Source organism: Anabrus simplex, chromosome 5 (assembly GCF_040414725.1).
Source record: "Anabrus simplex isolate iqAnaSimp1 chromosome 5, ASM4041472v1, whole genome shotgun sequence".
Lineage (NCBI taxonomy): Eukaryota > Metazoa > Arthropoda > Insecta > Orthoptera > Tettigoniidae > Anabrus > Anabrus simplex.
In genome coordinates this window covers 335751123-335760933 of record NC_090269.1, presented here as the reverse complement: position 1 = coordinate 335760933, position 9811 = coordinate 335751123, and the positions used below count along the sequence as shown (strand labels likewise).

The 9811-nt window shown below is 41.9% G+C and overlaps 1 non-coding gene across 1 annotated transcript; it reads left to right on the top strand.

The window, feature by feature from the left end:
* Positions 1-8793: 8793 nt before the first annotated feature.
* Positions 8794-8912, top strand: LOC136875175 (5S ribosomal RNA). The gene has a single exon (XR_011018352.1). It is a non-coding gene; the product is annotated as a 5S ribosomal RNA (ribosomal RNA).
* Positions 8913-9811: the final 899 nt, after the last annotated feature.

Sequence of the window (9811 nt, the reverse complement as noted above, 5' to 3'; positions counted from 1 at the left end):
GGGGATGTACCTTAATTAAGACCACGGCCGCTTCCTTCCCACTTCTATGCCTTTCATATCCCACCGTCGTCATAAAGCCTGTCTGTGTCGGTGTAACGTAAAGCAAATTGTAAAAAAAAAACAGAAACTAAAAAAAAAAAAAAAACAAGCGATTCACCCTGGCAGAGGTCGAAAGACTTATGTCTGAGGGAATCAATCGAGTAACTGCCGAAGACTGGAAAACCGCAGTTTCACACGTGGAGAATTAAGAATATTATAGAAAAGGAGATGACTTTGGACTACGAGATGGACAAACTTGTAATACAGTTGGAAGGCTCCTCCAGTTCTAGCTCCTATTCAAGCCCTGACAGCAGCAGCAGCAGCAGCAGCAGCAGCAGCAGCAGCAGCAGCAGCAGCAGCAGCAGCAGCAGCAGCAGCAGCAGCAGCAGCAGCAGGGAAGATGAGATGGAAGGGATTGAGCCACTACAAAATGATTAAGAACACTGTTAGTGGATTAGGCCTACTGGGTACACCACTATCAAAGAGAACGCGCCACGTACGCTACCGCTGGGTGGTGTGGAAAAAGAGTACACATGATTTATGACACCCCGTCCTCCCCGCGCACCCTTTTCCCCTTGAACTCACTTTTTCTTATTTGTTTTACTTCCTATATTTATGCCAATAAAGCGTACAAAGTACAGGAAAAAGGGCATGTTGAATTATCTGTCAGGCTATAGGTACCAGCCCTCTAAAAGAATAATTATGTTATAGATTTTACATTCTGTAGCACTTTCAAATACCACCTGACTGTGCGAGGATCGAACCTGCTAAGTTGGGATCAGAAGGCCAGCGTTCTACTGTTTGAGCTTATCAGCCCGGTCCCTGTTTAGGATAACGGAGCATGAGACCACGTGAGTCACAGTATGGGCAGGTAGTCTACAACAGAGCACAGCGGTCTGAATGAACGAGGGAACAAGTGAGGCCGAAGCGAGGGGTAAGAAAAAGGAATGCTGGAGTGTGGCAACATCGTGAAATGGCACGTGCAATGCTCCTCCCTCCAGCCCTAGCTGTCAGATCTCATCTTTATTTATTAGAGGTATAGAGTCTACTCATTCAGGGGGTGTGGCAACATCGTGAAATGGCACGTGCAATGCTCATCCCTCCATCCCTAGCTGTCAGATCTCACCTTTAGTTATTAGAGGTATAGAGTCTACTCATTCAGGAGCATGTTTCTATATGCATATCAACTTAAAATCACTGAATAGACTGGGGTTTATAGGAAGACCGGAAGAGTTCTTTATCTATTTTCTCTTACACTATTGACTGTAATATGTAAAATCTGTAGACTATATGTGAAACGCCCTTTCATTTTAAATTTTTGTTATGTTCATAATTTAACTTACTCTTCAAATGACGGAGAAAATTACTATTTTCTTCGGGATTCATGCTCTGCAGCCAGTGACGGACACCCTCTCATACCTACAGTTATTTCAAAGATCCATAACAGGAGACAATCTGAGCATGCGTAATATTTCTCTAAGCTTGAAAATTAACCCAACCGAATGTAACTGAACACGGAGAAAACATGAAGTAGAACTTTTCCCTTTGGTGTCAGTCTGTCTGTCTGGTTATCCATCTGTTTGTATATTCTTAAAAATGGAAAACTGCTGGGCTTATTTCAATCAAACTATGTATTTGGAATCTACTCCCTCATGATTGTGTTATCAGGTGCATATGATGTCATGGAAATCACATAGAGTTGGTATTTATTGGAAGATTATTCTCAAATATTTATTGAACATTAGATCTACCAAAATGTATGTAACAAACGTTCATTTATGCCATGTGCGTATTTATCGCATGACGGATAATAGCGCAAATGATTATGAAAAATAGGATTTTTAGTCCAAGTCCTGTGGGGCATGTCGAGCATGTCACTTCAAGCTGGATAACGGGAGAATCTTAAGAGCCATTTCACTCTTGGAGGTAGGGCAGATATTAAGAGTGGTACCATCAACATCAGAGTGCCACCACACTGCTCAGAGATACAGTATACAACCTGAGAACCACAGGCTTGGACCAGGATCTGTACGTACAATAAATTCGGAATCGTCCTCATTCTCTCTCGACTTTGTTCAGATTCATCGTATTTCACGTTACTGCCAAGCGCTTTCGTATATGTTTAATATGTAGCATTAAAAGTGTGAATAGAGGCATGCTACTTCGGATAAATTCCTGAAGTAAACATGTAATCCACTGCAAATTCCCGTGCGAAGAATAGGTACAACTGCTAGTAGTTAATATGATCTATAAAACTGAAGAAACGTATGAGTACGAAGAAATAAAAAAATACTCTAAAGCGATGCTCTGGAACGAGGAAATGAAAGTGTGACTGGCATTCAGAAAATAAAAACAGTATTTTTATAGCCCACTAGTCTGTCTGGTTAAGGAATAGACTAGGCGAACAACCACTGTGTGTGGAATAACATCAATAAAAATCACAATGTCACAAATTATAAGAAGTGTTATTGATTCGAAGACGAGAAGGCTTCATCCATGTATGGATGATAAGAGATTTGCAGTGTTTACTAACATTCATTGGATTTCACGATAGAAAAATACACAATCAAATAAATATAATACATACCCCCGTTGGGCCTACGAAATCCGCTATGTGAAAGTATTTCTGCTTTGAAGTTTGGCTGGCAAGTATCTGCTATCTACATTATGAGTCAATATTATGCGACGATACTCAAAGAATTCTTGTTCCTTTTTTTAATATCAAGTGTATTCCATATAAACCTACTTACTTTTCATACTTTAAAACCACATTGTTGAAAATGTCAAAGAACGTGCTTGATATTACACAAAATATACGTTATGATTCTCGTTTAAAACCATAATTGAATATATAGATAAAAAATGAAAGAATTTACACATCTTGGAAGTCTCTCCTCCTAGAATAACAAATCACGTAACTCGGGAATATATATGCCCACAAGCTATCTCCAGTTACATATCAAACAAAATGTCTATGTTGTAAGAGTAGTGTTCGTATGTTTAATATGTCACTGACAACGAGCTATAAAAAAAACCACACACACATAGCATTACATTATGAGTCATAATGATACTGCTTTGTTTTTTTTTTACCTTCGTACAAAACAAAACCGCCTCTGTGGTGTAGTGGTTAGCGTGATTAGCTGCCACCCCTGGAGGCCCTGGTTCGATTCCCGGCTCTGCCACGAAATTTGAAAAGTGGTACGAGGGCTGGAACGGGGTCCACTCAGCCTCGGGAGGTCAACTAAGTAGAGGTGGGTTCGATTCCCACCTCAGCCATCCTGGAAGTGGTTTTCCGTGGTTTCCCACTTCTCCTCCAGGCGAATGCCGGGATGGTACCTAACTTAAGGCCACGGCCGCTTCCTTCCCTCTTCCTTGCCTATCCCTTCCAATCTTCCCATCCCTCCACAAGGCCCCTGTTCAGCATAGCAGGTGAGGCCGCCTGCGAGAGGTACTGGTCATACTCCCCAGTTGTATCCCCCGACCAAGAGTCTGAAGCTCCAGGACACTGCCCTTGAGGCTGTAGAGGTGGGATCTCTCGCTAAGTCCGAGGGAGAAACCGAACCTGGAGGGTAAACAGATGATGATGATGATGATGATGATGATAACAAAACAAAAGAGAGGAAATCACAATATGGTAGATACTCCATGTTTCAAACACTAATAAACATCTTGATATCAATTTAGATCAGTTCTTTTTGCAGTAATCGGAAATTATCTAATATTCACACCCAATTGTCACACAGTTCAAGCTGCAGGAAGTGGAAACTGAACTTGCATTATTATGCTGTAATAATTTTTGTTTTTGTATAAAAAAGGAAAGACCAGACGAGTTGGCCGTGCGGTTAGGGTCGCGCAGCTCTGAGCTTGCATCCGGGAGAAAGTAGGTTCGAACCCCACTGTCGGCAGCCCTGAATATGGTTTTTCGTGGTTTCCCATTTTAACAACAGGCAAATGCTGGGGCTGTACCTTGTTTAAGGCCACGGCCGCTTCTGTCCCACTCCTAGGCCTTTCCTATTCTATCGTCGCCATAAGACCTATCTGTGTAACGTAAAGCAAAAAAAAAAAAAAAGAAAAGGAAAGAAACGAAAAGTGCTTCACATTTGTGGAACTAAGCTGCCTAAAATGCATAGCCGTGAGCAAGTGGGGTCTCTCAGCTGGTCAACACTATATTGATTTCCTCTATGATAGGATGAACTTCACTTATTATACGGTAGTACTTGTGGCGTGCAAAAGGATTCCAGATGGCGTAGTTCGTCTTTTAACTTTTTCGGAAACTCACTAGGCAGGGTTTCTCGTCTGTCTAAACATAGTGCAGAAAAGCCATTGACAGCCACGTTTGTATAAAACACTTTTTATTTTTATTTATGTCCAGGCTGAGGATGCATCTGCGGAAGTCGTTTGGGTTGTTGTAACAATTCACACGGTGCATAGAGCTGCACATCCATGTAATGATTTCACGCACGTTTGTGTATCCACTCTTCCAGATATTCTTCAAAGGGATGACTGTACTTTGTCATGATGAAATTTCTTTTCTTCTGTTGCAATTATTTCGTCCAATGCTTTATAGTCACTTACTTTCCATTCCGTGGATTCTTGGTGAAATATGCGCTGCGTATCAGCATTTCTCCAACACATAGTAGTCACATATGGATTTTTTCAGGCACAATGACGATGCATATAAACAATAAAATCCGGGCGAGTTGGCCATGCGGTTAGGGGTGCGCGGCTGTGAGCTTGCATCTGGGAGATAGTGGGTTTGAATCCCACTGTCCGCAGCCCTGAAGATGGTTTACCGTGGTATCCCATTTTCACACCAGACAAATGCTGGGGCTGTACCTTGATTAAGGCCACGGGGCGCTTCCTTCCAACTCCTATGCCTTTTCTATCCCATCGTCGCCATAAAAGCTATCTGTGTCGGTGCGACGTAAAGCCACTAGCAAGAACAAATAATAATAAAAATTGTATATAGAGTTTCACCAATTGTAAGGAGTAGGCATTTAACATAATATATATTAAACTGTCCGCCTCTGTGGTGTAGTGGTTAGCGTGATTAGCTGCCACCCCCGGAGGCCCGGGTTCGATTCCCGGCTCTGCCACGAAATTTGAAAAGTGGTACGAGGGCTGGAACGGGGTCCACTCAGCCTCGGGAGGTCAACTGAGTAGAGGTGGGTTCGATTCCCACATCAGCCATCCTGGAAGTGGTTTTCCGTGGTTTCCCACTTCTCCTCCAGGCGAATGCCGGGATGGTACCTAACATAAGGCCACGGCCACTTCCTTCCCTCTTCCTTGCCTATCCCTTCCAATCTTCCCATCCCTCCATAAGGTCCCTGTTCAGTATAGCAGGTGAGGCCGCCAGTTGTATCCCCCGACCGAGAGTCTGAAGCTCCAGGACACTGCCCTTGAGGCGGTAGAGGTGGGATCCCTCGGTAAGTCCGAGGGAAAAACCGAACCTGGAGGGTAAACAGATGATGATGATGATGATGATGAAATACCAAATGTATCACCAGAGATCTTTTACATGCCGACATCGTACGACATGGAGTATCGAATGGACTTTTTTCCGCCCTTCAAAATCCGACTACCTCTGCCGGGTTTGAACCCGCTATTTTGGGATCCGGAGGCCGACACTTTACCACGGATCCACAGAGGCAGCTACCGTTTATAATATCTTGCTATAAATGCACTTTCCTTCCCATCTGCATAATTAGGGCTGCCACTAATACAGGGTTTTCGCAAACATGTGGGATGTAATCGCGGGATGGATCCTTTATCGCAAAACAAAGAACGAATAAAAGAAAGTCCCTATGAACATATGACATACGGTCGACCGTACGCCTGTTTTAGTTGTTAGCTAGAACAGAGGAACTGCAGTACTTCACCAGAGTGTGGAGCATGGTTGTTATCGAATATGTTCAATGCCTGCAGTATTCGATGAAGCGGAGTGTTCAGACGTGCATTCAGGCGCATGGTGGACATTTTGAGAACTCTTTATATTAGACCAACAAGGCGACTGCTACTCGATATGGGATGTGCCAGGCAAGCTATTACCAATACTTTACATACGAGGTTGGAAAGTTCTCAGCTCGTAAACAATCAGCCGTAGGGCATAAGTTCATAGAAACTTTACTGTTGTTTTACAATGTGCTATCCACCCCACATGTATTTTATTTATTTATTTATTTATTTATTGTCTTGTTTTATATGGCGGGACTCAGGCTATGAAGCCTGCTATTCTGTCCGACCATACATACACCTACATAAAGAGTTAAATATACACTAAATTATCTACAGTTTAATATCTTAAGGTAGCAATTAAATGTTTTAATTAATCTAATACTTAGCTATGATCTAATCCTACTATGTTATAAGAAATCATTATTATTTATTAACCAGGTTTGACAGAGTTTCTTAAAGCGGAGGTGGTTTGACACGCTCCTAATTTCAGCAGGTAGGGAATTCCAATTTCGGCTGGCGGCGACTATAAATGATCTACTGTAGCCAGTTGAGCGGTGAATGGGAATGCTTAGTAGTGCGGTGGACGATGATCTGGTAGGAATATTAGAAGGTGATTAGAAGGTGATGCTAGGTAATGGAATTGTGTGGCAAGGTATTCAGGTGTGTTAAGGTTCAGTATACGATGTAACAGGGAAAGAGTGTGTAAATTTCGTCGCTCTCTTAAGCGTAGCCATGAAAGCCTAGCAAATGCGGGAGAAATATGGCTAAACCTTGGTATATCTGAAATAAATCGAACGCATGCGTTATGTGCCTTTTGGAGCTTGATGGAAAGTGAGGCATTCAGGTTACTGTATACTACGTCACAGTAGTCGAATATTGGCATTACCATACTTTGGATAAGCAGTTTTCTTACATTTTGGGGGAGTAAATCTCTGAGTTTTTTAAGGGAATGTAAGGAATAAAACACTCGCTGACATATACCTGTTACATGTCTGAGAACATCCTGTATAGGCCCAGAAAATTCGTCAAAAAACTTTAAATAGTTTAAAATATGAAGTACCGAGGTAGTTGGCCGTATGGTTAAGGTCGTGGAGCTGTGAGCTTGCATTCGGGATATAGTGGGTTCGAGATATAGTAGGCAGCCCTGAAGATGGTTTTTGCGTGGTTTCCCATTTTCACACCAGGCAAACGCTGGGGCTGTACCTTAACTAAGGGCACAAGACCTATCTCTGTTGGTGCGACGTAAAGTAAATTGTGAAAAACCTAAAATAAGAAATATATATTCAGTTTTTTAATGGCGTGTGGCCTCCGGAGAGGCCTGTTGCAGGTTTTACGAGTTGACACCGTCTAGGCGACCTGCGCATCTGTGAGAATGCGGCTTTACCTAAGATTGACCATTTTGTTCTGTGCTTCTCTTTGATATGTAATACACCTGTATTAAACTCAAACTAGTACGGTGAAGGTTTGTTTCGTGTACAATGCGGTCGAGAAAATAAAATATTCAAATTTATTATTCTTGTCTAGGTTTCTGTATCGATCTGAATTTGTTTAAGGACTTCAGTGAAGGGTTAAATAATATTTGGATGGCTGTCGTTAAGAAGTCTGTTAGATTTCTATGATTCGCAATCTTATTGATGATGATTGTTCTGCCCATGTCACAGCGGGTAAGCTGAGGACTTCTGATGTGTACCTGTCCAGAATGTAGTCGGTGAACTCTCTTTTTCACGATGTCATTTTGGCGGATGAACAAGAGTACTGTATGAGATGCGTTCTCCTAATATTTCCTACAAACCCCAGACGAGTTCGTTTCGGCTTGCAAGCGTTATCTGAGGAGCACGCTTAAATACTCAACAACCAAGGACATATCTTAAGACACCGAGGACTTGTTCAGTTGTTTTCTTAGGGAAGTGTAAGCGGTAAAACGACAGGGGTAGACCAAGGTATGAATATCACAAAGAGATTAGTGTAGATGTAGTAGTTATGTAGAAATTAAATCTTTAGTATAGGATAGGGTGGAATGAAAAGTTGCATCAAATTAATTTATTGATTGATAACCAAACAAATTAATGCAAAACTGGTGAAGAGGGCTTTTCATATTAGATTTTTCCTGTATTATTATTATTATTATTATTATTATTAATATTATTATTATTATTAATATTATTATTATTATTATTAACCCGCTCGGTGGCCATGATCTTTAAGGCGTGAAGTGTATATGATCTGACACCATGGTTAGCACGTTCGAGTCCCGTTGGTTAAAAAATTTCATCATAAGAATGTTGGCCAGCAGGATACGGGAGGTGGTGGCATCCAGTTTTTAATCAATATATTGTGAGCTAGAAGCCTGGATTTCAATTCTAAACCTCTCCACAATATTAATATGGAATGAGGGCATATGCCGCTCTTGATGGTGATTCGTCCGTCGGATAGGCAAGAGTAGGCTATGTGGCGGCACCTGGTTTCACCCTCTCCCTCCTACAATCATACATCACATCATGCATTTCATGTCATTTACACCTCTGATGAGTTTATCGGCAGGAAGGGCCTCCGGTCGTAAAATCTCGCTACGAAGGTTCTTCTCACTTTACACCCGACCCCGTAGCGAAACGGGACAAAGGTTGCAGATACATACATTATTATTATTATTATTATTATTATTATTATTATTATTATTATTATTATTATTCAATATTATTATGAATTTTGTTTATTTACATATAATTTTATCTGGAGTAGGGACTTCAGGAGTAAACATAGGAACATTTAGTGTGGTCTGCGGGACATAGTAGAAAATAAGGTGGCCATACCATGTTGAATACACCGGTTCTCGTCCGATCACCGCAGTTAAGCAACAGTGGGCGTGGTGAGTACTTGGATGGGTGACCGCTTGGGAACACCACGTGCCGTTGACTCAATTCCCTTGGCCCACGTGGTGTAGGGGTAGCGTGCCTGCCACTCGCCCGGAGGCCCCGGGTTCGATTCCAGGCCAGATCAGGATTTTTCTCTCGATCTGCGGGCTGGTTCGAGGTCCTCTCAGCCTACGTGATTAGAACTGAGGACCTATCTGACGGTGGGATGGCGGCCCCGGTCTCAAAAGCCCAGAATAACGGCCAAGAAGATGCGTCGTGCTGACCGCACGGCTCCTCGTAATCTGCAGGCCTTCAGGCTGAGCAGCGGTCGATGGGCAGGCCAAAACCCTTTCAAGGGCGTTAAGTGGACAGCAACAAACATGGAAACACTAAAGTGGAAGGATAATCTTGGTGTATGTTTCTGAGTTTACTTTTAAATCTTCGCACTAGTTTCTGTAATCACATAAACTCGGCAAACATTTGGGGTGCAATCAAGTGTCGCGGACACAGTCGAAGATATTATTTATATTTTTAATAATAATAATAATAATAATAATAATAATAATAATAATAATAATAATAATAATAATAATAATAATAATAATAATAATAATAATAATATAATCAAATCGCTTCACCGGAAGTTAATTTCACGATTCGTGTAGTTCTGGAATACCGACAGCCGTTGTCCGGTTCCCTCTGGGCTGTGCGGTATGTAGTAAGACGTGCTCATAGCAGCACGCCCAAACTGGCAGCTGTACATAACACGAAACAGTTGTGCTCATAGCAATGCTGTATTGATCACGACAAGGCAAGGTTCACTAATAAGGGAATTACCGTTTACAGGATGTTACATTAGTCTCTTGCCAGGAACCATGCCGTGATTTTCCATATCTTCATCGTAACATTCATAGGAATCAACTCGCTTTTAAAAACTGCGAGCAGGTTATATTAATCTATGT